Here is a 24,284-nt window from a genome sequence, read left to right as displayed (position 1 = left end):
CTTGTCCCTGACCAGTTACAACACGCTCACCTGAGGCTGCCGATTAGAAACATAGGACAGGGGGCCCTGTTCACACCCAGGAATCAGAATCTCCAGGGAATAAAAGCCAGAAATCTGTTTTTATCTCACTCCAGGGGTAATTCGGATATACACCAATACTAAAAGAGCATCCAGCCCTATGCTTTGCTCATAGGAGGTACTCAGTAAGTTTCGGGGTGTGTGTGTGTGTGTGTGTGTGTGTGTGTGTGTGTGTGTGTGTGTGTGTGCAAACGGAACCGTCATTTCTGGAGGGAAAGAAACCTGAAGTCTGGCCGCGTTCCACCTTCGATGCTCCAAAATCATCAGGGATAGAGGGCTTAGCCTGAGAACTCCTGCCCAAGCTCCCCTAAGCGAAGTACTTCCTCAGCATCTCCATCACCTCTTGAGGGTCCAGGAATCCGAAGATTCCATGGGAGCCCTCAAATTCAGCTCGGGGCTCCGCGCTACCGCCGTCCGGGAGCAGCAGCGCCCCCTCTGGCAGCTGGTCCTCCGGGGTTTGGTGGGGCTCGTTCGCGCCCAGAGCTTTGGGAGCTCTGGCTCCCCTGCGCAGCGCGGCGCCCAGACACGCGGCCGCTGGTGTGATGCTCCGTAAAGACCATCGCCTCCTCCAGTCCCTTCCAGTCCCTCGCCCGCTTCTCCCGCTGCTTGGCCGCGGCGACCAGGCCGTCTCGGTCTCCCTCTCCCTCCGCCGGGAAGCCTGGAGCTCCGCCGGGAATTCGCCGACCTGGGGCAGGAATAGGATGAACCCGGGAGCGGAACCCAGCAGTGGACCACCGCTCCCTACTGCAGACCACAGCCCAGAAACTCCGCTCCCCGCGCGAAACCCTTCCTCAAAGGGTAGAGACTGTGGCACGGTGCACCAGCAGTCTTCCATAAATCTTTATTAAATTCAGTGGAATTCTTTGTTTTCATGGTTATCCTGTCTCCCCCAGCACCAGCGAGCTGACAGGTGTTAGTGCCTTTTGTCTAAGCAGATACAAACCCATTTCTGATTTTCTGACATAGTGGTTAAGACCTCTGGCTTTATTAAATGAAAGAAGGCAGACACAAAAGGCACAAATATTGTATGATTGCATTTACATGGAATGTCCCGAATAGACAAATCCATAGAGACGGGAAGTAAATTAGTGGTTGCCAGGGACTGAAGGGAGGGGGAAATGGGAATGACTGCTGCTAAGTATGGGGTTTGGGATGGGGGTAAAGGGAATAAAATGTGGAGTTAAACAGTAATGATGGTTGTACAATCTTGTGAATAAAAACCACTGATAAATGTACATTTTATAAGATGGAGATGTGAATTCTATCTCAATTTTTTTAAAGATCTTGGGCTTTAGAATCAGGCTATCTGAGCTTGAACCCGGATGCTGCCACCTCCTAGCTGTTACCCTGGACAACATAATTTACCTCTTAGAGACCCAGTAGCATGTTCTGGAAAGAGGATGATAAAACCTGTCATAGGTTTGCTGTGAGATTTAAATAGGACAGTCCATAAAAGTGCCTGGAACTTCATAAGTGCTAATGACTGCTGCTGCCTTTAAGTCCAAGAATTCTCAAACGTTAAGATGCATAAGAATCACCTGGGGCGCTGGATAAGATGAATAGCCCTTAAATTTTCAGATTTATCAGTCTGGAGTTCAGCTTCAGAATTAGCATTTTTAATAAAGTTACCATTCTGATACAGATGGTCTGGAAACGACACTAAGAGAAATAATGTTCTACACTTCCATAAAATGGAAAAAAAATGATAATGTTTTTAAGAAGTGTTAGCTTCCCACTTAGGATGTAGAAAACTAGGGGGGAAAAAAACACTGCTACCCTCCCCCTCCCCCGCCCCCCAAAAGCTGGACAATCTGCAAATTCACAACTCTTCTTGAACTCATCAGAGAGCTGGGACTGGAGGGCAACAAACTAACCCAAAATTTAAGGAAAATACAAGCACCTCCAAAGAGAGACAAATATGAGCACCTGATAACCTGGAACAAATATAAAACCCGGCTTATAAAACTTAGCTCAAACTTTCAACAAATTGCTAAAGGCTGGGTTTAGACAGGCAAGAAATGGAGAACCCCTGGAGACACAGACAACGGAGAATCATACACACTCTCACAGGCTCATCTCCAGAGACCTCACTGGGGACACCCAAGAAAGATGAGAGCAGGAAAAGAGTCTTCAGATAGCTTTCCATGTGCTGCAGGCTTGGGAGGAAGGGACCGCAGCCATGTGGGAAATACAAGAAGCTCCACCTGAATCCTTATCCCCTCTCTCTCCTACAGAGCAAAGCTTTAAAATGTTGGCAGAAGGACAACAAACCCTGCCACTCTTAGGGCACTGGTGAAAAAGTCACTGTAGCTGGGGGAAAGGGAGGGGTGGGAGTGGGGAAGATTCCCTAGCCATAGGAAGGAGCAGGAGTAGGCGCTGGGCCCAGACCTGCAGCCAAAGTAAAGGACAACCATTGAGAAGCACCACCCTCCAAGACCCAGAAACACAATGGCTGCCTACGACTGAGACTTAATCAGACAGCAGAGAATGTTCCCTGCTGTTCCCTACCACCTAGTAACAAATGATAGTAGTCTACTGCTGAAAGAGGTACAAAAGCATGGAGAGAGACCCTCACTGAGGCACGGGGCAAAGGGAAGACCCAAAGCTGAGAGCAGAACAGACACTGGGGAAATAAACCTTCCAGCAAACCAGCCCCCACCCATCCTAAACACAAGACATACCAGAAGTATTTGAAAACTGTTGTGTTGGAGGAAACCATAGCAACAGCATCCCAAACTGACTCAACTTTTGAGCAGGCCAACTCAGTTCCCCACATTAAATGCTAAGAACAAGAAAAGGCAGGCCCATTTCTGGGTGCAAGAACGATTTAACTCAGTCTCTACTATCCTACACAAGATGTCTGGCTTTCATCAAAAAATGACAAGGTATTTTACAAAGGCACAAGAAAAACAGAAACATTGTAACTAAGTACTCCTAAATCTTGGGGATGTAGAACAGTAAAAGTTTATTTCTTGCTCTTATTGGCCAGAACTCAGGCACATGGCCACACCCAACAGCAAGGAAAGCTGGGAAATATAGTTCAGCTCCGTGGAGAAAAGAGGATATTGATAAACATTTAGCAAAACCCAAAGGAATGGACCATAGCATAGGTAAGTTTTGCAAGGAGACTAAGAGGTATATATTAGGTAATAGAACGTATACGGCAAAGGAAGATGCAAGAGAAGAGCTTGAGACTCTGTCCAGTGAAATTATAGACCCTTGGGTCTAAGTCATTAGGCATAATGTCCACTCAGTAGGCAGGATGATCATTATGGATTATGAATTTAAGAATTTAAATCTGATTATGTCACTCCTTTGCTTAAAAACCTTCAACGTCCACCCTAAGAGTAAATAATATGGATTAACAGTCTTCCAAAATGTATCCCCTGCCTTCCACTCACTCTTTTATTCCCACTCACTCTTTTTGCTTAGCTGTAATGCTCTAACAATCTTTTATTATTTGCCCAAAATGTAAGGATCTCTCCTCACCTCCTGCCATTAATCATGTTATTTCTTCCATATGTTCAGAACCCTCTTTTACGAAACAATTCTCACTCTTTTTCTGAGACGTACTGATTCTTCAGTTTCCAGCCTAAAAATGACAGCTTCATGATAGCCAAAGGTCAGTCTAAAATTGACACCAAACCACAGATCCAGGAAACTCAGAGAACACCAAGCAGGCTAAATACCAATACATACAGCACCGTACATCTAGGCATTATCATTCAAACTGCTGAAAGCCGAAAATGGGAGTTATTCTTGAAGGCAGCTAAAGAGAAAAGACACGTTGCATTTAGAGGAAAAAAAGAGATCAGTTAAAGCAGACCTCTTGTCAGAAACTATTCAAGCCCAAAGACAATGGAGAAGCAGTCTCAAAGTGTTGAAAGAAAACAATTGTCAGTCCAGAATTCCATACCGAGGAAAAGCATTTTTCAAAACTGAGGGAGAAATAAGAATCTTACAAGACAAATAAAAACTGAAAGAACTTACTTCCAGTAGACCTGGAACTACAAGAAATGTGAAAGGAAGTTCTTTAGGCAAATAAAAATGATATCAGACAGAATCTTGGATAATTACACAAAGAAATAAAGGGCACAAAAATGGAATAATGAAGGTAAATACATTATTTCTTCAAATATTTTTCTGTTTTGCTTTCAATTCTTCTTCTGGGATTCCAATTACATACATATTAGACTGTATTGTCCCACAGTTCTTGGGTGGTCTATTCTGGTTGGGTTTTTTTTATTTTAACATTTTTTATTGATTTATAATCATTTTACAATATTGTGTCAAATTCCAGTGTACAGCACAATTTTTCAATTATACATGAACATACATATATTCATTGTCACATTCCTTTCTCTGTGAGCTACCACAAGATCTTGTATATATTTCCCTGTGCTATACAGTATAATCTGGTTGGGTTTTTTTAATCCACTCTTTTTTTTCTTTCTGGTTTCAGTTTGTGTAGTTTCTACTGACCTATCTTTAAATTCACTTATTCTTTCCTTGGCTGTTTAAAGTCTATTGATGAGCCCATTGAAGGCAAATACACTAAGTAACTACCTAGTTACAAGTAAACTAATTTTTAGATAACTAGTGAATTCCTTGTTTTCATATATTATTATGTGAAAATATTATATTTTATAACGACCATTGGGAATTTCAGAAATAGGACCATAAGAATAAATAAATAAAATTTGTGTGTTCTTCAAATCATACAACATTGAGGGCCACATGTGTTACTTTACCAGTCTACATCTAGGGAGCCCCTGACGAAAGTCCTGGGATTCATGCTCTTGATCACGCATGGGATAGTACATGCATTTGTACTTGCATTTGTAACATGAAGACCAGTATCCCAGCTTCTAAGATGCTACCAATCAGCCATGTGGCCTCAGAAAAGATTTTTTTTTACCTCTTGGTGTCCATGTTTTTATCCATAAGGGAGGGACGATAGTATCAATCTTCAAGGGTAGAGGATTACACTGTGAGGATTAAGGCAATGTCTACATGGACTGCTGCAATCTCACCAATGCTTCTCCCTTCCCTGTATCTACACCCTTTGCCAGATGACTTTACAATTCCTCCAACAAAGGGACTAGCATACATTTCCCCACACCTGGACACTGAGTTCAGCCACGTGACTTCCTTTGGCCAGTCCAGGAGGCCTCGCATGTTTCTGCTTGCTCTCATGCCTCTACCATCACCTCTTCCATCACCGTGGGAACATTCCTGGGTTAGCTTGAAGGAAAATAAGAGACATGGATCAGAGCTGAATTGTTCAAGTCATCTCAGCTGAGGCCATTCTAGATCAGCTGACAGCTAGCTGACCTCCAGCTCTATGAGCAAGCCAAGATCAGGAGAACCACCTAGCTAACCGCCAGACATGTGAGCAGTAGACATATTGTTGTATGTCCCTGGGATTTCATGGCTGTTTGTTACACAGCATCATTGTGGCAACAGATAACCAACAGAGTCTGTGAAACTAGGCTCCCACAATCTGTAAAGTACTACACAAATGAAAATTATAAAAGTTTAGAGGGCTATATATGTATATCTCCCCAAGGACTCCCTTGGTCTACGAGGTGTGAGATGTCTGTGAAAAAATCTCATTAGAGTCCCAGTTCAGAGTATCATGGGATCAAAGTTGGAGTTGGAGAGAACTTTGGAAACAGTCTAATCCACCCTCTACCTGCGTATGAAGCTTCTTCTTTTCTAACCGACATTAATTCTCTTTTGTGCTTACCAACAGATTTGTTCCTTCTAGCACCTGTATGCTCTAACAGGGATAAAAACTTCATCCCTAAAGCCGGCCCTCTCTCTAGCAATTCCTGCATGGACGAGCCAGGAGGCTGGGTACAGTTCCATTCTTCCCAATCCACCATTTCTCTGCCTTGGCATCTGTCGCTTATGCTCTGATCATGCTACAACCATGCAGCTACTTTACAAACTAAAAGCTGCTAACGCGTATCACTTAGCACATTTTCCTGCATGTTGCATTAATCTTAAAGACCCAGCTCAATGCACCCAAGGACACCCTCTCTGAATATACAAGGGCTAGTCTACAAAAGCTCATAAAATAAGCATCCTCCTGGGTTTCCAAAGGAATAGAAAGCCACAAGAATAAACTGGAAGAGAAACCAAGCAAGCTGCTTTTTTATTTTCTAAAGGAAGGAAGAAATTATTCAGCCAGATTCAGGCCTCTTTCAGGCACCTCACACATTACTATCACTGAACAAATACTGATTATTCTTCTTAACAATCAGGTAACCTGAGATGGACCTTTTCTTCCCTAAAAGAAATAAGGAATATCCCAGGTCCCATTTCTGCATCTTAAATGGTATCTCTACCTTACCAGCTGTAGGATCTTTTTTTTTTCCTTTTTTCTAACTGAGATGAAGACAGGAGGCTGAGTGCTTGTCTAGAAAAATGACAAATCAGACATGACATACATATAGACCCATTACTTCTGTCATATTTCTCCTCTTAACTTTTCTCAGCAATTAAGGTTTCCATGAGCCTCCCACTCCTTTTCAAATCCGGCTTGTGAGGCAGTTGTAATTAAATCCCCTGATTTCCCAATGCTTCTTTGTAAAATAACTTTATCTTAGGAAAGTTCTCTTTTAAATTTCCCCAAGCACCCTTTCCTGACTTGGGCTGTGATGGTCAACAAAATCTCTTCCTCCTTCTCTTGGGTGTCTAAGTTCAGGTCAAGCACTGCCTCCTCCAGGAAGTCTTCCCTGACCACCTAACCCAGACTCATTTTAATGCCCTTTTTCTGGGCTCCTATAGTCCCCTATATATACTGCTATCACAATATTTACCACACTGTCTAATAGTCATCAGTGTCCTTATTGTCTCCCACACTTAGTCTGTGCGAAGAGGACAGGGTCATGCCTCAGTTGATTGCATTCATGGAGCTGGTTTTGGTAGAATTCTAGAGGAGGAACACTGAGCAGTGGCTTATCAACCTTTCCAGCAACTATTTTGTTCCCCTTGATAGGACTCTCTGTGCATTAAACCCAAAAACAGCAGCGCCTCTGTTCCTCCTTATTAGCATCACAAAGAGAATAAGATGCCATTATTTACCTAGAAATGAGCTTCATGGAATCTTCTGAAGTCATCACATTATCAAATCACCTTTGGGTACCTGGTATGTATCCAAATCTGTACTGAGCACTCTGGTAGGGGTTTGGGGGAAGGTAATAAGGAAATATAAAACTAGGTCTCAAACAACAAGAAATAAGTATCAACTTGAAGACGTAAATATATGTATCTAGATCACTGACCAACTTTACATCAGATCACATAAATGCTCAATTAAGTAACATAGGCTGGGGAGAAATTCAGATAGAGAGAAATTACTTGAAAAGGAGGAAAGTTGGAAAGGTTTTCAAGGCAGCTTTACAATTGGTCTTGAGGGAGAGAGTAGGTAGGATCTGAGCAGAGGGGGAAAGAGCCGGTGTAGCGCCGGCATAAACACAGGCACAGAGGTGGGATCTGCACTGTCTGTTTAGATACAGAGAATAATGAATAGACTTGCCCTGCGAGGAGGAAGGTCCTATAATGAGGAACAATGAGAATTAGGTTCCAAAGCCAGACCAAATTATCTTCATTTTTTTCCCCCAATAAAAAGGACTGTCCAAGACACCTACTTTTAAGAGGCCCCATCAAATCCACATCCTGAACAGGAGATGCGCACTTAGCAGGGAATGCATAGTCTTACCAGAACCCAGCCACCACCAATTACTCCTCAAGAGCACCAGGTTAACTCTCCATTAACCAAAGGCTATTTCTCTAGTCTGTGCTTTACCTAATTCACCCAACCAGTATAAATTGTACACCCACTATGTCCTGCTCTCCGTACTAAACTCCCTAAGTCACTAAAAAATGAAGGAGGTAGAGTTCCTAATTTCAAAAAATGTATTTTCACCTCTTTTTTCTTCCTCCATATTTTTCTCTCTCTTCCACCATTTCTTAGGGACGGTGTTCTTTTGGGGATTCCATCAAATTCCAGACCTGCTGTAGCCCTTCCTTGTTAAACATTTTAATCACACTGGTAGATTTGAAAAAGAGAGAAGAGAAGAAAACAAATCAGGAAACGATTTGGCTTCAGAGGTGAAATGGTTACATTTTGAGAGCCTTCTTTATGTTCGTTAGATCTACAGCTGTTCTCTCCTGAGTGGTTAAAAATTGCTTCTATCTGCCAAAAAAACTTCTTTTGCATCTTCCTCTGATGAGAAATAAGACGTCTCTCTTCCTGTCTAAATGAAGAGTTGAAATCGTGGCCACACCAAGATAGCACGGTCCAACTCACCTTTCTAAGCCTGACTTCCACCAGCCCCTGAGTCAGCGCCGGAACAGCGCAGCACACCTGGAAAACCAGCCCTCTCACTGTGCCAAGCCATGTGTCTCCCATCATTTAAGGAATTCCTGAAATCCCACCCTCTGTGTGGTCCTTTAGGACTTCAGAGAAGAATAACCAAGTGCTTCCCGTCATCAGATACTGTCTACTTATGCAAGGCGTTGGCCGCTTTTCCTGAATGGTCATCACCCCAACCCCAACACAGATCCTGCATTCCCCTTCGCTCCTCACCCCTGAACATACGTGCCTTTGAACTGGACTTACTATAAATAGCTTACCTTTGGTCTCAGATGTGGCATCAAGAAACCTTTCTGTGGGTCCAGAAAGGTTTGTTGGGATGTAGGGAGCTAGACCTGTGCGGGGTTGTTCTCATAAGTGGATTGCAACGAGACTTCACCAAATGGGCGTTCATTCACACATGATTTTCTTGCATGATAACAACTGGAAAAACCAACATTTCTATAGTATCTATAAAATGCTTTCCTATCCATGATCTCAGTTGTTTCTTCAGGCTAACCCTGTGAGGTTGGATTTACATTATCCTCTCTTAATAAGGAAATGAAAGTTAAAAGAGGCTAAGTAATTTGCCTTCGGTCAAGAAATAAACGGTGCTAGGAAAAGTATTTGAGAATGACACTCTCTAGATCCTTCACCTGACACCACGAAAATAAGTCTCAGGTAGATTAAAGAATTAAACATAGGGGGAGAAAAGCTGCTAACAAAAGGAGAAAATGCATTTGAAGATTTGCCTGATCTCTGAATGAAGAAATATGTTTCATCACTGGAAGAGATGGCGAAAGAAAAAACATGATCCATTAGTCTACATAAAAATGTAAAACGTTACATGTCACAAAGCCAAATGAAACGCAAACAATAAACAGAGGGGAGGGGAAATTGCCTGAGAAACGGCCAGACTGTTGTGGCACAAATCTGCTCAGTCACAGCTCGGGCCACCTCTAGAGCACTGGGAGGCTGGTGTGGATGCTGAGGCCACAGCTGGAAGCCAGGTCTCTTATGAAGGGACGTCTGCACATATCAGCATCCACGCAGAAAAAAGACTGCAAATGCACCAAAATGTTAACAGTGTTATGGAATTATGTATTATTTTTATTTTCTTCTTTATCCTTTCCTTATTTTCCATGTTTTTGCAAAAAGCACAATAATCAGGAAAAAAAGTGTTATACTCAGAAAAATAGGGGTTTTTATTTTCAAATGAGAATTATAGAGGGATTTCTGTTTTCCCTAATCTCTCTTGCTCTTATCCACACACGTCTTTTGAAAGTGAGAGTTCTAATATATTCATAGTTTGCTTAGAGACATACTGTTTTCAGAACAAGACAAAGCTTTAAATCACACACATACACACAGAACACCGTCTTTGGTTCACTTTCTGAAGTCTTTGCTTCCTTCAGGGTTTGTGAGGAAGTTTCCAGTTTTTCTCTCAACGCAACTGCATTGGAAGGAAGAAAAAGAACTTGGGCGGGAGGTCAGGGAGTTCACATTTATAGTCAGCTACGTGCAGGGCTGGGCCAGGGGTCTCCAGCATCACACATCTGTGATATCATCACCACTCTGCGAAATAACAGGGTTCAGAGTCAAGCGTGGTGCTGCCCATCTAGTAAGAGCTGAAGACGGGATTCACTCCAGGTCTGTTTGACCCCAAATCTTGGCTTATTCATCTACACCTCATTCCCTTCAATCAAGACATATCCATATCCTGCAACTCGGCAAATCCGGGGGAACTGATCACTGGAAATGCCTTGGCATGCGAGGTGGAGCCCTGCCAAGAGTGGCCTGAGAGTCAAGGGACTGTCTTCTAACCTTGGCTGTGGCCGAGGTACCGGATGACTTTGGACAAGTTTGTTTTCTTGCCCGTAGAAGGAATGGCTGGGAAGAGTGGTTTCTAAAGGGCTTTCCTGCTCTTCGCCTCTGGCTCCCTCGGCATCCATTTGTCTGTGTGTAAATGTGGCTCTCAGCAAGCCAGAGCTGCTCATCGTGCTTCAAGGGGAAACAGAGGTCTCTAAACAGTTCCTTGTGAGTGTCTCACCCAGAACTACTGGTAAAGTCTTGCTGGTAACAATCTAAATGGTAGAGACTTAAATAGGCTATGACATTGCCGTAGAGTGGAATGCAACGCAGACATGAAAAATAATTGGGGGGCAGTTAACCAGCACTTTCTACACTGAATTTTCAGGATGCCACATCCTTAGGTTTTTCCTCCTTCCTTCCTGGCTGTCCCATCTCAGTCACCATTGCTGGCTGTCCCTTCTCTTGATGCCAACCTCTGGATGTCAGAGGGACCACAAACCAATCCCAGCCTTCTCGCTACATTCTCTCTCTGCATTCAGCTCCTGATGCCCATTTGGGTCCAGGGTCTAAAATATCTGATGACACCCAAATTTTTATCATCTCCGGCCCTAACCTAAAGCCGTGCCCTCCAGACTCATACATCGTATTGGGACATGAAACAGCCACCCTGAGTATAGCACACCTAAGCCAGGAAACAGTGATCCCCACCAAATTGGCCCCACCCTCCCCATAGACCCCCCCATTTTAGGAAATGGGGAACATTCATCCACTCGCTCAGGTCACTTTGATTGCTTCCTCTCACACGCCACATTCTGTAGGCTCTACTCACAAAATGTAAATCTATTGTTACCACCCTAGACCCAGCCATTGTCACCTGCTTCCTGATTATAGTGACAGCCACCTGGTCTCCATCAATTCCACTCCCGCCCCTTGACTGCCTGTCCACCAGCACAACAGGCAGAAGGATCTTTCAAAAACATATCCACTATTTTCCCCTGGCCAAACCACCCGATGGATTCATATATCACTTAGGACATCATGGGCTGTGTCTCCTGCCTACCTCTGTGACCTCCTCTCCCATCACACCCCCATCTCATTCTGCCCCATCCACAGCAGCCTCCTTCTGTTCCTCAAACACGCTAGGTACACGCTCATCCCGGGTCTTGGTCCGTGTTATTCCCTCTACCTGGCAAGCTCATACCCCCACCCTCGGCATGGGTTATGAATCTCTTATGTTGTCTCCCCAGGCTGACCTTCCCCGGCCAGCTTATCCAACAGAGTCCCCATCATTTCTATCTTTATGCTGTTTTCCTTTTCCTTCACAGCACTTGTCCCTACCTGACATTATATTACATAATTATCGTTAGCTTGTGCATCTTCTGGTATTGTCACTAGAATGTGAACGAGGGCCGAGATCCCGTCTTGTTTTCCACTGCTGTGTTCTCAGTGCCTGGAACAGTCAGTGCCTTGGTGGGCACTCAGATGTATGCCTAAATGATTAATGAGTGTAAGTGCCAGTACAGGACAATCTCTGACACGTATGTCATGTAAAAAACAAAGGGAAGATGACACTTAGACTACTCCGGGAAGGACGCACAGACTGTAACAGGGGGTTGCCTCTGTGAATGGAGTCCAGAGGAGGCAGTAGGAGGGAAATGCAATTTTCATTGATAATTATTTGAACTGTTTGAACTCTTTCCTATGGGCACGAAATACCTTTTCAATTAAGAAAGAAAATCCCCTCTGGCTGGTCATATGTTCTAACTGGACACATTTTGCCTTATTGATCAGACTCTCCAACCTGCCCTATTGCCCCACCAGGGTCCTCAGATGTCTCCAGTCCACAGTCATTGCTCCAGATGGAGACCACCACATCCTCCAAGTTTTGGTTTGGTTTTGTTTTGCAGGGAGGAGGTTCCTAACCACCAAGACCAAAGACCAGAGTTTGATATCACATAAATATATTATTCTGACAGGCTCCCCTCCCCTCCTCTCCCCTCCCAGGGAAGCTGAGAGCTTTGCCGTATCCGTGTTACATCTCCCCTGCTTTCCCGGTGACTCTCAGCTGTTCCAAACCCCCAGGCTGCCAATTCCAGGTTGCACCCATCTCAGAATCATGCATCTTTAGCTTAGACAGCGCCATCTGTAAAGGGCAACTGGGACGTGCCTTTCAGTAGGAGGTGAAGGGGCTGTTTCCTGCCCCAATGCTCATCCCTGACCTGGTCCACAGAACCCCAGCCCCAGAGGCATAGCTCCAGTGTTTCTCACACAACCAAACGGAAGCCTAGAGTGAGGGACTTGCCCAAGGTCGCATAGTGAGTTTCTGACAGCACCAGGACTAATGGGTCTCCAAGTTCCCGGTTCTAGGCTGTTTCCAGCTGGATTGCCATGAGAGTCCACCCAGCTAGCCTGCCCCTTGGCCCCACGCGTGGTTTCCAGGAGAACTGGAGAGGTGGGAAGAGAACAGGTTTGTAGCCAGAGTTCCTTCTGGAGGCTCTGAAGGGGCACTGGCCTCTCATGGATTTTACCAGGGCTTGGGACCAGCTCCTGAGCACACTTGGGACCTACAGGGACACACTAGGAATTTCTTCAGATCTCAGCCTCCTGCACAGACCTCAACACACACATCGTTTCCCTCCCATGCACCAGAATCGGGTGCACTTGAAGTTGACTGCAAAAGTAGCTTAACTCTAAAAAAGAAAAAGAAAACAAAGTATTGCAAAAGCAGAGGACATGAAACAAAGCAACTGTTCTCTATGGTGATGCCCCATCACAGAGAGGAATGTTTAAGAAAACATCAGGGACATGGGATTCCATTTGTCTTGGATTTATCCATCAGAGATTACACACACACTCTCTCTCTCATGGTCAAAATGAATGATAAGCTTTGGGGGTTACAGGTCTTCTATGGAGAATCAAGAGGCAGCTTCAGACGTAGCCATCATGTAATGCTCCCCAGAAAGTTCATTGTCAAGAGTTTCCCATTCAGCGAAGGGGGCAGTGATCTCATGCAATCCAGTGCTGTGTGCAGAGAGATTGCCTGCCTTGTGTGCACTTTGTGTGGCTGTGTTGAAGGTCTGTAGCCACCAAGCCGGGCCCCAGCCTCATTAAACGCACACCTGGACTGTTTGGTCCAGGAACCTCGCCTGCTGGTCTCGCTGTGCTCAAAACAGCAGGTATCTGAGCATCTTGCTCTGCGGGATGGCCTTAGCCGAGCAGGTCTCCTGGAATGCTTCTGCGATGGGCTCTCACCTCTGACAGGACACAAACAACTACTAGTAGCAAGCCAAATTCTAAGGCACCAGCAAATTAGTAACTATGACTGCAATTTCTTTGGGGGAACTTACATTATTGCATTTTTCTGTGTCGCTAATATACATTTTATTAATAACTCAGAACGATTATAAAATCAAGCAGAATTAATGGCTGCTATCTTTTTGAACACTTTCCTATGTGCCAAGTTCCCTGTTAATTATGTGGCCCGAATATTTCAAAACCACTGTGGGAATAAAATATGATTATCCCCATTTTACAGATAACAAAACGGAAGAGGAGTTCAGGAAGCTGCCAGTCACGCAGCTGATAAGTCAGGTCCACCTGACTCTAAATTTCATGTTTTAAGCAGCATGTTATATGACCTCCCATCGCTGAGTATTTAGAGTGTGAATAAGATGCTATTGGTATCGTGGAGGAAGGAATTCTTTGATGGCCTCTAACTCTGATCTTTCTACCCATTAACCAAAAGGGTATCCTTGAACCCCAGTTTTAGCTTCATACCACTGCTGCCAGGTATGCAGCGACAATCTTCCTTCAACAGGACGTTGTGAAACTTTTATACGTAGCACCAGAAAAGGATCGGGGCCAGATAATTCATTCACTTCAAAAAACCTACGTAACATAGTAATACACACTATCAACAGGCAGTATAAGGCCATTAACTTCATTTCTCTTCAACAAGAGAGTGATCAGGGCTAGTATGAGCTAGGCATTATAGGAATATACAAATATTTATATAATGAGCAGGTCCCTGGGCCCCAGTGAGCTCACAGTATAGTGGGGAAAACATATGATTATGGTACATTGTGGTGGAATTGTAATAAAAGTGCAAAGTCCAAGAAAGCCAAGGGTAAGTCTGTCTGGAGGAATCCAAAAAGGCCTAGCATTTAAAACTGAAGGAGGAATCTGAACTGGGTCCTGAAGGGTGAAAAGGGACTCATAAAGCCAACAGAGGACAAAAAAAAGAATCCAAAGCATAAATAACGCAGAGAGACTTGGAACGCTTGTGCCAGCTCGTGCCAGCAGGTGCCAGCAAGCACCTAAGTGGCTGGGTGGTAAGAAACCTTTGTGGGGGAGAGGGCATAGCTCAGTGAGAGCACATGCTTAGCATGCACGAGGTCCTGGGTTCAATCCCCAGCACCTCCATTAAAATAAATAAATAAATAAACCTAATTACCTCCTCCCCACCCCAACCCCCAACAACAACAAAAAAAAAACAGGCTTGGAACAGAAGTTTGTGTCAGATCAGAAAAGACCTGGAATAGCACGCGTTAATAAGACGGAACGTCATCTGTCCACAGGGCAATGGTGAGCCATTAAAAAGTTTCTGAGCAGAGGAATGGAGCAATTAGAGAGGTTTGCTGACAAAGGAAGATCACTCTGGAGGCTATGTGACCAACAGATGAATAGGTATCTGGGTCTGGGTAGATTTGATGGCCCTGAATATTTAATTAAATGAATTTCCTAAGAAAAGCATGATACATTTTAATGTGTTTCTGTCTCTCTCTCTATGGCAACTAATCTTAATTATCTCGGAGCTCCGAGCTCAGGAAGCTATCTCACCTGTTTATCTTCACAGGAAACAAGTCCAGGCTTTACTCTGAGTATTAAATGTGCATTTTTATAGGTTTAGGACTTAATTAAATAGCATTGAAATCCATATGCAGGTTATTGAAAATGAAAGTACCTGGAATTATGGGGGGAAAATATTTAAAAGTTGTCACATTGAAGCATTGTTATTAAAAGAACAGAAAACTCCTGTCAAAAACCAGCTCATTGTACCCAGTGCCTTAATGTGTTCAGGCTGCTAAGCGGAAAAAAATGCCACAGACTGGGTGTCTGGTAACAACAGAAATGTATTGCTCATGCTTCTGAAGGCTGGAAGTCGAAATTCAAGGTGCTAGCATGGCTGAGAGAGGGCCCTCTTCCAGGTTTCAAACTTCTTACATCCTTACATGCTAGAATGGGCCTCTTTTATAAGGTATTAACTTCATTCATGCAGGCTCCACCTATGTGACGTAATCACCTTGCAAAGGCCCCACCCCCTAATACCATCCCATTGGCCTTTGGGGTTTAACCATAGCACCCAGGTTGCATTTACTACAGGTAAATTCATGTCCTTTAGGTTGTTGGAGCATCTTTCCCCGTGACATAGAAAGTCTGTAGAGGAAATATGACCCAGCCTGCACCTGCTGGTCCCTCCACACCTGCTACCCCCCACCGCCTCCTCACCCCTCCCGCCCCACGTGGAGGGCCTACACCCAGCAGCCAACCCCAGTGTTAGAACCCAGTTCTGCCATTGTGGTTTAGCTGGCTTCGAGAGTTTAAAGAAGTCAAACCCAAAGCAAAATAGATTGGAGTAACCACCCCAGAACAGGAGGACAAGTGGAAAAAGAAGCAATCTTAGAAAAGTCAAACAAAAGGGATGGACCTTGCATCGTATACACTAGGAGATGCGATTGGCTGGCCATTCTCAGAGAGCACCCGGTTATCTGCCCAGCTCCGGTCCAGGCTCCGGGGATGCAAAGAGAAACTGGAAACAGCTCTTTTCCTCAAGGAACATCTGTTTCCTTTGCCGCTTACTGCAATTCTGTAACTGCTTCATCTGTTCAGAGGAGGAAGCTGAGGCTCAGAGATGCTAATTCACTTCAAGGCCAAGGGCCCCAGGTTGGGGATGAGGGGCAGGGAGGGGTTGGGAATGAGGCAATAAGAACAAGGTGAGAGCTGCTCACTGAATCACTGACTCTGGGCACGAGCTCAGGAGAGCACCGCAGAAGAAGTCCCCAAGCCAGGGACCAAATCTACAAACGGGGACCCCAGAGGGGGAGGCAGAGCACTGTGTAGACAGGAAGCCATGCAGAACATCATGTTCCCCAAAGACCATCTGAGCACTAAAAGCACAATAAATAAATAACACATTTAAAAGGACTGACTTCACCACTACAGTAAAGACATTGAAAAGTCAGTGTGTATCGTGGTAAATTCTGCAGCCTCTGGGGACACAAAGACCTGGGTTCAAATCCCAGCTCTGCTACTTAATATCTGCAAGCAGGTTGCTTAAACTTGCCATGTGTTAACAATGCTCATCTCAAGGGCTTGTTTCGAGAATTATATGAGATAATGAAGCCAATGGGCTTAACATGGTGCCTGGCACTCCGTGAGACTCAATAAAAGTGAGCTAGGACACTTCCAACTCAACAACCCCAAAAATGGAAGCATGGTTTGTTCTCACAGACCTGTTCCTTCTGCACCTGGATTCTCCACCTGCATGATTTCCACCTAATCAGGAGCCAGTCTCAGTTCTACTTTTCATCCCACCACCCTTCCCCATTTCTCTGCCATCTTCACCATCACCGCTAACATTTTTGGTGTATTTCTGTGTTCAGTGAATATGTTCATATTTCTATGATGCTAAGCTAAGCACTTTAAAAGATTTTTAATTTTTTTTTGTACAGAGAACCACTTATGAGGAAGGCACTATCATTGCTCCCCTCTTGCATTTGAGAAAATTGTGACTTAAGTTAAGTAACTTGTTCAAGGTCATACAGCTAGGTACGTTAGACAGTTTAATTACAAAACCCATACTCTTACACATCACAATCTATTACCTCCTAATCAACCAGTTACTAGACAAACCCTATGGGATTCTCCTTTTTTGGTTTCTCTTGGTTCCACTTCTTGTCACTGCCCTACCACCATGATCTGTCCTGCTAAGCACAGGGAGTGCTGTGGGTTTTAGGAATGGTGGTGGGGGCCACCATCACCTGAATGCCAGGCTGATGGGGAAATGGGCCAACACTGAATCTCTGAGCCTGAGAAAGGGTGTTGCTGAGCTGGAAGCCACCCCAGTCAGTGGGGAGGGTGGACAGGAGGCACGGAGGCCAGGGAGGATGAGAGCGCATCGGTCTAAGTGTGAGGTACCGGGGGCCTGAAGTGAGGGGGTGGGAGTGGGAATGAAAAGAAAGCCTGGATGCGACAGACATTACCTCACCAGGCACAAATACTCCCGGGGCTGGAACGTGGTTTAATAATTCTGTTACTAGGGCAACAGCAAAAGAATCTATCTCAGAAGGAACCCAATGTGGACTGTTTCTACACGGAAGTGTGGCAGCTGTAAGCTGGGAGAACACAGGTGAGGGTGGGTGGCCAAACGACACAGCAGGACACGTGGACCAGGATTTTCTCATCAACATTTTCCTGACTTTCCCTCTAGGATTTGGGGAGTGGAGACACATTTGAAGCAAGCTCTCCAGGAAGGAAGAGAGCAAGATCTATGAAGCAGAGGGTATTTAAGCCCCATGACAGACTAGGACTATTTAAACCCCAAGCCTCTGATACTTAGATTAATTTAGGTTTATCTAAGGACACCCAGAAGGGAGAGGGGATCTCTTGCTCACATCTGCTCTCACGGGGGCTCTCGTGGAGAAGCGCTCAGATGGAGAGCATGACTGGCTGGCAAGGGAAGCAAAAGAATTTAATACCAAGTTAACCCATTGCTCAGGTGGCTATTTCCCTCTGACTTGGTGTTACCAAGATTACAGCCAGGGCTTAAAAGTGCCTTCTTCAGTCTGCTAGGAAGCGAAGCGCTAGGAAGACCCTGCCCATGGGAGTGGGCCTGAGAGCCATCATGGGACCTTACACGGCCCACGGTACAGGAGGCTTTCTTCCTATGAGCCCCCTGGCTCTCCCTCCATTTTTCCTTTTGCCCTTTCAGGAACAGCACAAGGAGATAACCCTATCACTCTGCTTAGCTCTGACAGCCAGAGCCTCCGAAAAATTAACAGCCTTTTAAAAGCACTGGGGGTGGCGGCTGGGATAAGTATAGCTCAGTGGTAGAGCGCATGCCTAGCATGCCTGAGGTCTTGGGTTCAATCCCCAATATCTCTATTTTTTTAAAAAAATTAAATTAAATTAAAAATTAAAACACTAGGGAAACTTGGGGAATTAGAGACATTGTCACCAGCCTCACACAGGATTGGTACTATCCTTTTCCACGGTGACCCCCCTGCGTAGCACCAAGTCGAGAAACCTGTAGTCTGCCTGTAGTTCTTGTGCTCAGTGTTTTTACCCCCCACATTACAGAGTTTCTTGAAAATATGTCCACAAGGAGTGCTGAAGGAGAGACAGGACTCGCTTGCCCTCAGTCCTCCCCTGACTTCCCACAAGCCCACGTGAGGTATAGATGAAGAGACCAGCAAAGGCCTTCACTGCCTTAGAATTTCAGTATTGAATATTGCTGTAAAGAGTAGGCCAGAGGGTAGGTGGCCACACTGGATTATGGGCAGATTTCCACTAGAGTGGTTTTGAGACAGGAAGGGGCCAGGGCACAGCCATTCAAGGAACAACACAATTAACAATTAGCAATTAACACCAGAATGGCGAAAGATTCAACCCCCACTCAGCCTTGAGGCTCAAGATGGTGGGAGATCTGACTTCCTTGAGCTTCATTATATGCTCACCGTAACATATTAGCATGGTGAATAACACGCCCACAGGCGCCCCGGCAGTCCCAAGGCTAGCCACAAAAGGTGAAAGAGTGGGAAATGGCCAACTTTCTGGGAATCCCAGCCCCTTCCCCTGGCTAGCTAGACTGGTCCTTCCACTTATTAGTATATGAAGCCACTGAGCCCATAAAAACTGGCAACAAGGCGCCTCACCACCACCGCCCTCTCTCTCTCCCCTCTGTCTATGGAGCGTGTACCTACTTTTACTCTAGTCTGAGCACCCAACCCCCACACCTTGTGGCTTTTCTCTTGCCTTTCGATGTATCTCTCTAAATAAATCCACCTTTACTCAACTGTGGCTCGCTCTTGAATTCTCTCCTGAGTGAAGCCAAGGACCCACACTTGGCGGGGCACGTCCCAGGGGCTCAGCTGAAGCCTGGGACACGGCCCTCCTCATGCCCCACATCTGTTTTTCCTGCATCATATGAGCACTCTCAGGGTCTTTGATAAGTATGCACTGCCCAGTGGTTTGCTCAAGGGATTCAGCATGTTCTAGATTAACTTTGAAGGAATTACTTACAGGAGTGGCTACATAGGGAATTTGAGTCACCTTGGGCATTAAGGAGTCAAGTAGATGAAACAATCTCAAACTTCAGTATAAGAATTTAAAGCTAAAAAGCGTCATAAGACTTCTGAACGACAAGGAACACCAAAGTATAAATAGATCCTATGACAACAGTGGTTTGGATCTTGGCTAAAGTCAAGATACCATTCAATGCTAGAAAGGAGAATTTATTGCATGGATCCTGTAAAAACGATAATGAACATTTTGAGGCGTGTGCACAGGATGGAGTGGTAGAGTTTAGTCATTAAGGGCTTGCACTCAAAAGTAGAATTTTCTGGACCAAATCTCGCTTCCAACACTCACCACCTCTGTGAAACTGGGCAAATGGCACCTCCTAGAGCATCTTTGTCTTCGTCTGTAAGATGGAGGTCATGCTACGTGACTCACTGGGTTGCTGGGGGATCACATGCCCGACACAGGGTGGATGGGAAACGGTAGAGAGTACATTATGTTAAATCACATGCAATCTCTATAACAACTCTGGAAAAGCAATACTTGTCATTCTTATTTCATCAAAAAGGAAGCGAATGCCCCTAAAATCCAAGGTGCTTATACAAAGTCACTCAGTGAGGGGTCGTCTCACTTCAGATCTCACGCTACACCACAGTCGTCTCTCCTATGTTGAAATCCACAAAGCGAGCCCATGTTCCCCTCCTGCATCCATGGGCTCAGGCGAAGTCCCAGCGTGAATTTGAGGCATAAGGACTACTCACAGAAGACTAGACGTGAGCAACAGGATATAGATTTGTTATAAGCTGAAAATGCGATCCTATCCTCCCAAAACATTATGTGATTTCGAGGCTTCCCCTTGGGTTCCTCTGGATAATAAATGCTGCAGAAATATATAATGTGGATGAAGCCTGACAAAAACAAAGCCATCCCTGGGGGGCACAGCAATTGGAGTGATTTCGTCTGGCCTGCACTCTGTAAGGGTCTAATCTCCTGAGCAGGAACTCAGGCAGCCTGAAGGGAAAAGAAAAAAGTAGTTGGCACCAGCTGATACTAAAAACAGACCCAAGGCTCATTATAGATGGTAGATAGATGGATGGATAGATAGGAAGATAGATAGATAGATAGATAGATAGATAGATAGATAGATAGATAGACAGACAGAGAGACAGACAGACAGAGACATATTTAGCCCTTAGGCCCCAGGATTCCCAACATGGTTGGGGAGTATTTTTTCTCTTCTAGGCAGACCTTCATCATCATCTGCTTTCCATGGGACTTGCCCCACGCCCCATACCTTGCTGCAAAGGGCTCAGACAATGTCAAAAGTCTAGAGTGCACTGGACACCATCAGCAGCTCCTACTCAAACGTCCTTGAAATGTTGACATCCTTTAGACCTCAACCCCCTAAATTCCCTGCCCAGGAAGCAGGACAAAGTCTAACCTGTGTGTCCCTAGGTTTCTAACCCCATGTAAGTACCAAGTTGAACACATTAGCAGTTTTAACTTGGTAAAATGGCACATGTATTACTTTCTGCTATTTTCTCCTGAGCAGTAAAAGTATGTCAGAACTGCATTTCCCTGAGCACTTGTACCCATGCATCTGGGTGCAATATTTACTGCCTAACATTTACGGGCTGCAACCCCAGAAAAGCAATACTTGTCATCCTTACTTTATCTGTCCCTAATGCTTGGGTCTTAAAGCTTCAAGCATCTGTCCTCTCCCTGCATTGACTGGGTCCTCCTGGAACTTGAAATTTGGGAGGGACCTTAGAGAGCATCCTGTCTTCTTCTACAGAAAGGAAATTAAGGCCCTGAAAGTCACAAAGTCACACCGCTTCACAGTGAGAGAAATCACATGTCTCGGCTGAGTCCATTGTGCCCTGTCACCTGCCCTTTCCTTTTATAATCTTTTTAAAAGGATTTTAAAATCCACCTGCATTTTGCATCATGAGAGGGCTGTTTGGAGGCACGCTGGTACCTAAGGACAATCATTAGGCTGGGAAGTCAGCATCCCTCTCAGAGACGGCTTAAAATAGGAGCCTGCCCAAGACCAGACTCAGCGAGGGAGACTGACACTAGGGCTTCTCAGCGCGCTCACCTCATACCCCACCCGGGCTACTGGAAGGATGGTCACGCTGGCCACCCAAGGGACAGAGGCTAGCTGATAAAACAGCTGTCCATGCTGAGGGCAACGCAGCTGCAGCTGAAGCTGCATGAGCAGCCCCCTGGGAAGAGCCTATTCTGTCTTCGCAGCCACCGGACAAGCGGGGCTACGTGGTGTGATAAGAAGGAACAGAAATAAAGCCCCAGAGGTGTTAAACCAGTTCATCAAGGGCAGACAGCCTAGTCTCGGTTTTCCCAAGGCAGGATCCCGGAAATAGGAGCTTCACAAGATGCTCCTTGAAAAAAAGAAATTTTAAGATTCTGGGATCAGGTAATTCTTCCATTCTCCTTTGTCTAATCCACTCATTCTCTATTTAATATTGACTCGGTCTCAAATTGAGGAACACATTTTAGGGATCTGGTCTAACCTGGCAAAACTGAAACTAGCCTGTGGGTATTCAGACTGCAAGACCAAAAAATACACAGCTACCTCAAGCCAAAGGACTATTCCTTGAGGTTAACCATTCATGATGCTCCGTGAAAATGGCAAGACAGAGAGAGAGTGCCAAAGCGTGTCGGTAAATAAGCTTTAGCGTGTTTTATCCACCTAAAGCTTTTCTAAGTGAGAGTGCTTGTATCATGTGGCCTGAGCCGGAGGCTACTGTCTTGAGAAAGTCTACAGAAGGGGGCTGGAAATTAAATAGGGCCACCTGGAGACACTGATCCCCCAAGGAAAGGAAGAATCAGAGAGAAAGAGAAAGGCATGGAAGAAAAGGTGGAGCGTCAGTAAAACCCCTCCACGAGCCTTGGTAGGCCAGTCAGTGACCATCTCCCCACCAGAAGGAAACACAGCATACACAGCCCCATCTGAATAAAGCATCTCCACCGTCAAAACACACATCAACCCAGTCCGCAGAAGAAATGAAATTAATTCTTCCCCATAGACTTCATGTACCAAATTTCTCCCCTGGGCAATCATGTGAGATCCAGCCAGGAATTTACTTTTTTTTAATTATAAGCAGAGGGTGATGTCTCTATCTGTAAAATCCTGCTTCAATTAGTACAATTATCATTTGGGTCATTATTTTAAGTGTTTGGAATTTCTACTTAAATAAGGTCACTTTCAATTTGGTAAACACTCCAAAGTCATCATCTTAATTCATGGCCGGTCACCCTGGGAATGCTGAGTAAGTAAACACAATCAAGCATTAGCTAACCAGCCACAAATCCACTTGAGTTTATTAATTTCTCTCTTGGCAGAGAAACAAGAAGAGCGAGCAAACCATCAAAGACATTCACGCATCATTCATTCAATAAATATTTATTGCCTACCAGGTGCCAGGCTCTGTGCTAAGCTAAATATAAATGTCATTACTTTATTAATATTCACAGCTATGTTATGTATGAATGTTTTAAAGAATGAAATCCTCTATTTTCTCCAAACTATAAATTCTAACTCCTGAGATGCTTCTTCTTTGTTCCTGCCAGTGTGCCTTCCTCCACAGAGTGGGTGACACATCCTAACCCTTAAACTTCCAGACCTTCCATCTCTCCCTCCAAAGACTCCCGCCTCCCACCATCCCTCAAGTAGTTAATGAATATAAATAAACTCATACTAGAAGCGCCAGTGAGGCATTCACTATTTTAAAAGTCCTAGAAAATACAAATGGTAAGATGGATCAGATCATTACACTCATATTTTTTTTTAACACATTTAGGTTTTGTTTTAGGGGAAGTATCTTATACTTGTTCAAAAGGTTACTAAATACCGGGACACACATGGAGTCCAAAGGCAGGCAGGATTGTATGCAAACTGGAAACAATCCTAAGAGCAACACCTTATCAGGGAATTTCCTTTGCGTCATTTCAAAGGAGCACCCCCACCCCCAGCCACTTGCTTATCTTCTCCGGGCAACACCCCCCAAAAATGGCGCCTCTCCAAACACAATACCCAAAGAGGAGAGTCACGATGAGAACTGACCTCCAATAGGTCACTCTGCATATCTGTGAAAAAAGGGAGTCGGACTGGAGGCTTTCATAGTCCCTCTATGGCCTGAGGAACACAGAGGGTCCAGTCCAACCTAATCCACCACACCTCCTCGGGGAGCTGATACCACACACACACACACACACAGTGAAGCCATGCGCACCCCCCCCCCGCCCCATGCAGCAGACCCCGACTTCCCCAGGGACAGCCGGCTTACCGAGTTACACAAATCACCCCCACACCACCCAGAAGAAGACTCTGGACTCTCCCGCCCTCAGCCGGGCAGCCTCCGGAGGCTGCTGACATCACAAAGGTGTCAACTGGCAACCTCATTGTCATGTGGCTCTCCCCTGGCTCCCCTTCACTTGCAAACGCAGGGAAAGGGTGAGACCTTTGAAAGCCGCCAAGCGGGCAGACTTCCAGGAGCAGTCTGGGAGTGAGCAATCCGGCAGAGCCACCAGGCTGGGCGGCGGGGCATCGGGCCTCGCGTTTCAACTTCTGTGCGGTTCTCCTGTAATGGAAAATTGCTTTGCACAAAGCTAGGGTGTTACAGTTCTTTCCAGCGCCCCTCCCCCGCCCCACCCCACCCCTCGGCAGCCTTCTGATCAGAGGGACAGCGCCTGCAGGAAAGTGGAAGGAGGG

At 45.2% G+C, this 24,284-nt stretch overlaps 1 long non-coding RNA gene across 1 annotated transcript in view; it reads right to left on the bottom strand.

Moving 5' to 3' along the window:
• LOC140688047 (uncharacterized) overlaps positions 1-23,920 on the bottom strand; it is a 31,259-nt gene extending 7,339 nt beyond the window's left edge. Inside the window, exons 1-3 of the long non-coding RNA XR_012062734.1 lie at positions 23,860-23,920; positions 8,015-8,137; positions 5,201-5,322 (exon numbers count right to left, since the gene is read on the bottom strand). This is a non-coding gene — a long non-coding RNA (uncharacterized lncRNA). The remainder of the gene's footprint in view (positions 1-5,200; positions 5,323-8,014; positions 8,138-23,859) is intronic.
• Positions 23,921-24,284: the final 364 nt, after the last annotated feature.

This window comes from Vicugna pacos, chromosome 21 (genome assembly GCF_048564905.1).
Source record: "Vicugna pacos chromosome 21, VicPac4, whole genome shotgun sequence".
NCBI classification, from domain to species: Eukaryota; Metazoa; Chordata; class Mammalia; order Artiodactyla; family Camelidae; genus Vicugna; species Vicugna pacos.
The sequence above is the reverse complement of the archived record's forward strand: the minus strand, read 5'-3'. Positions and strand labels throughout refer to the sequence as shown.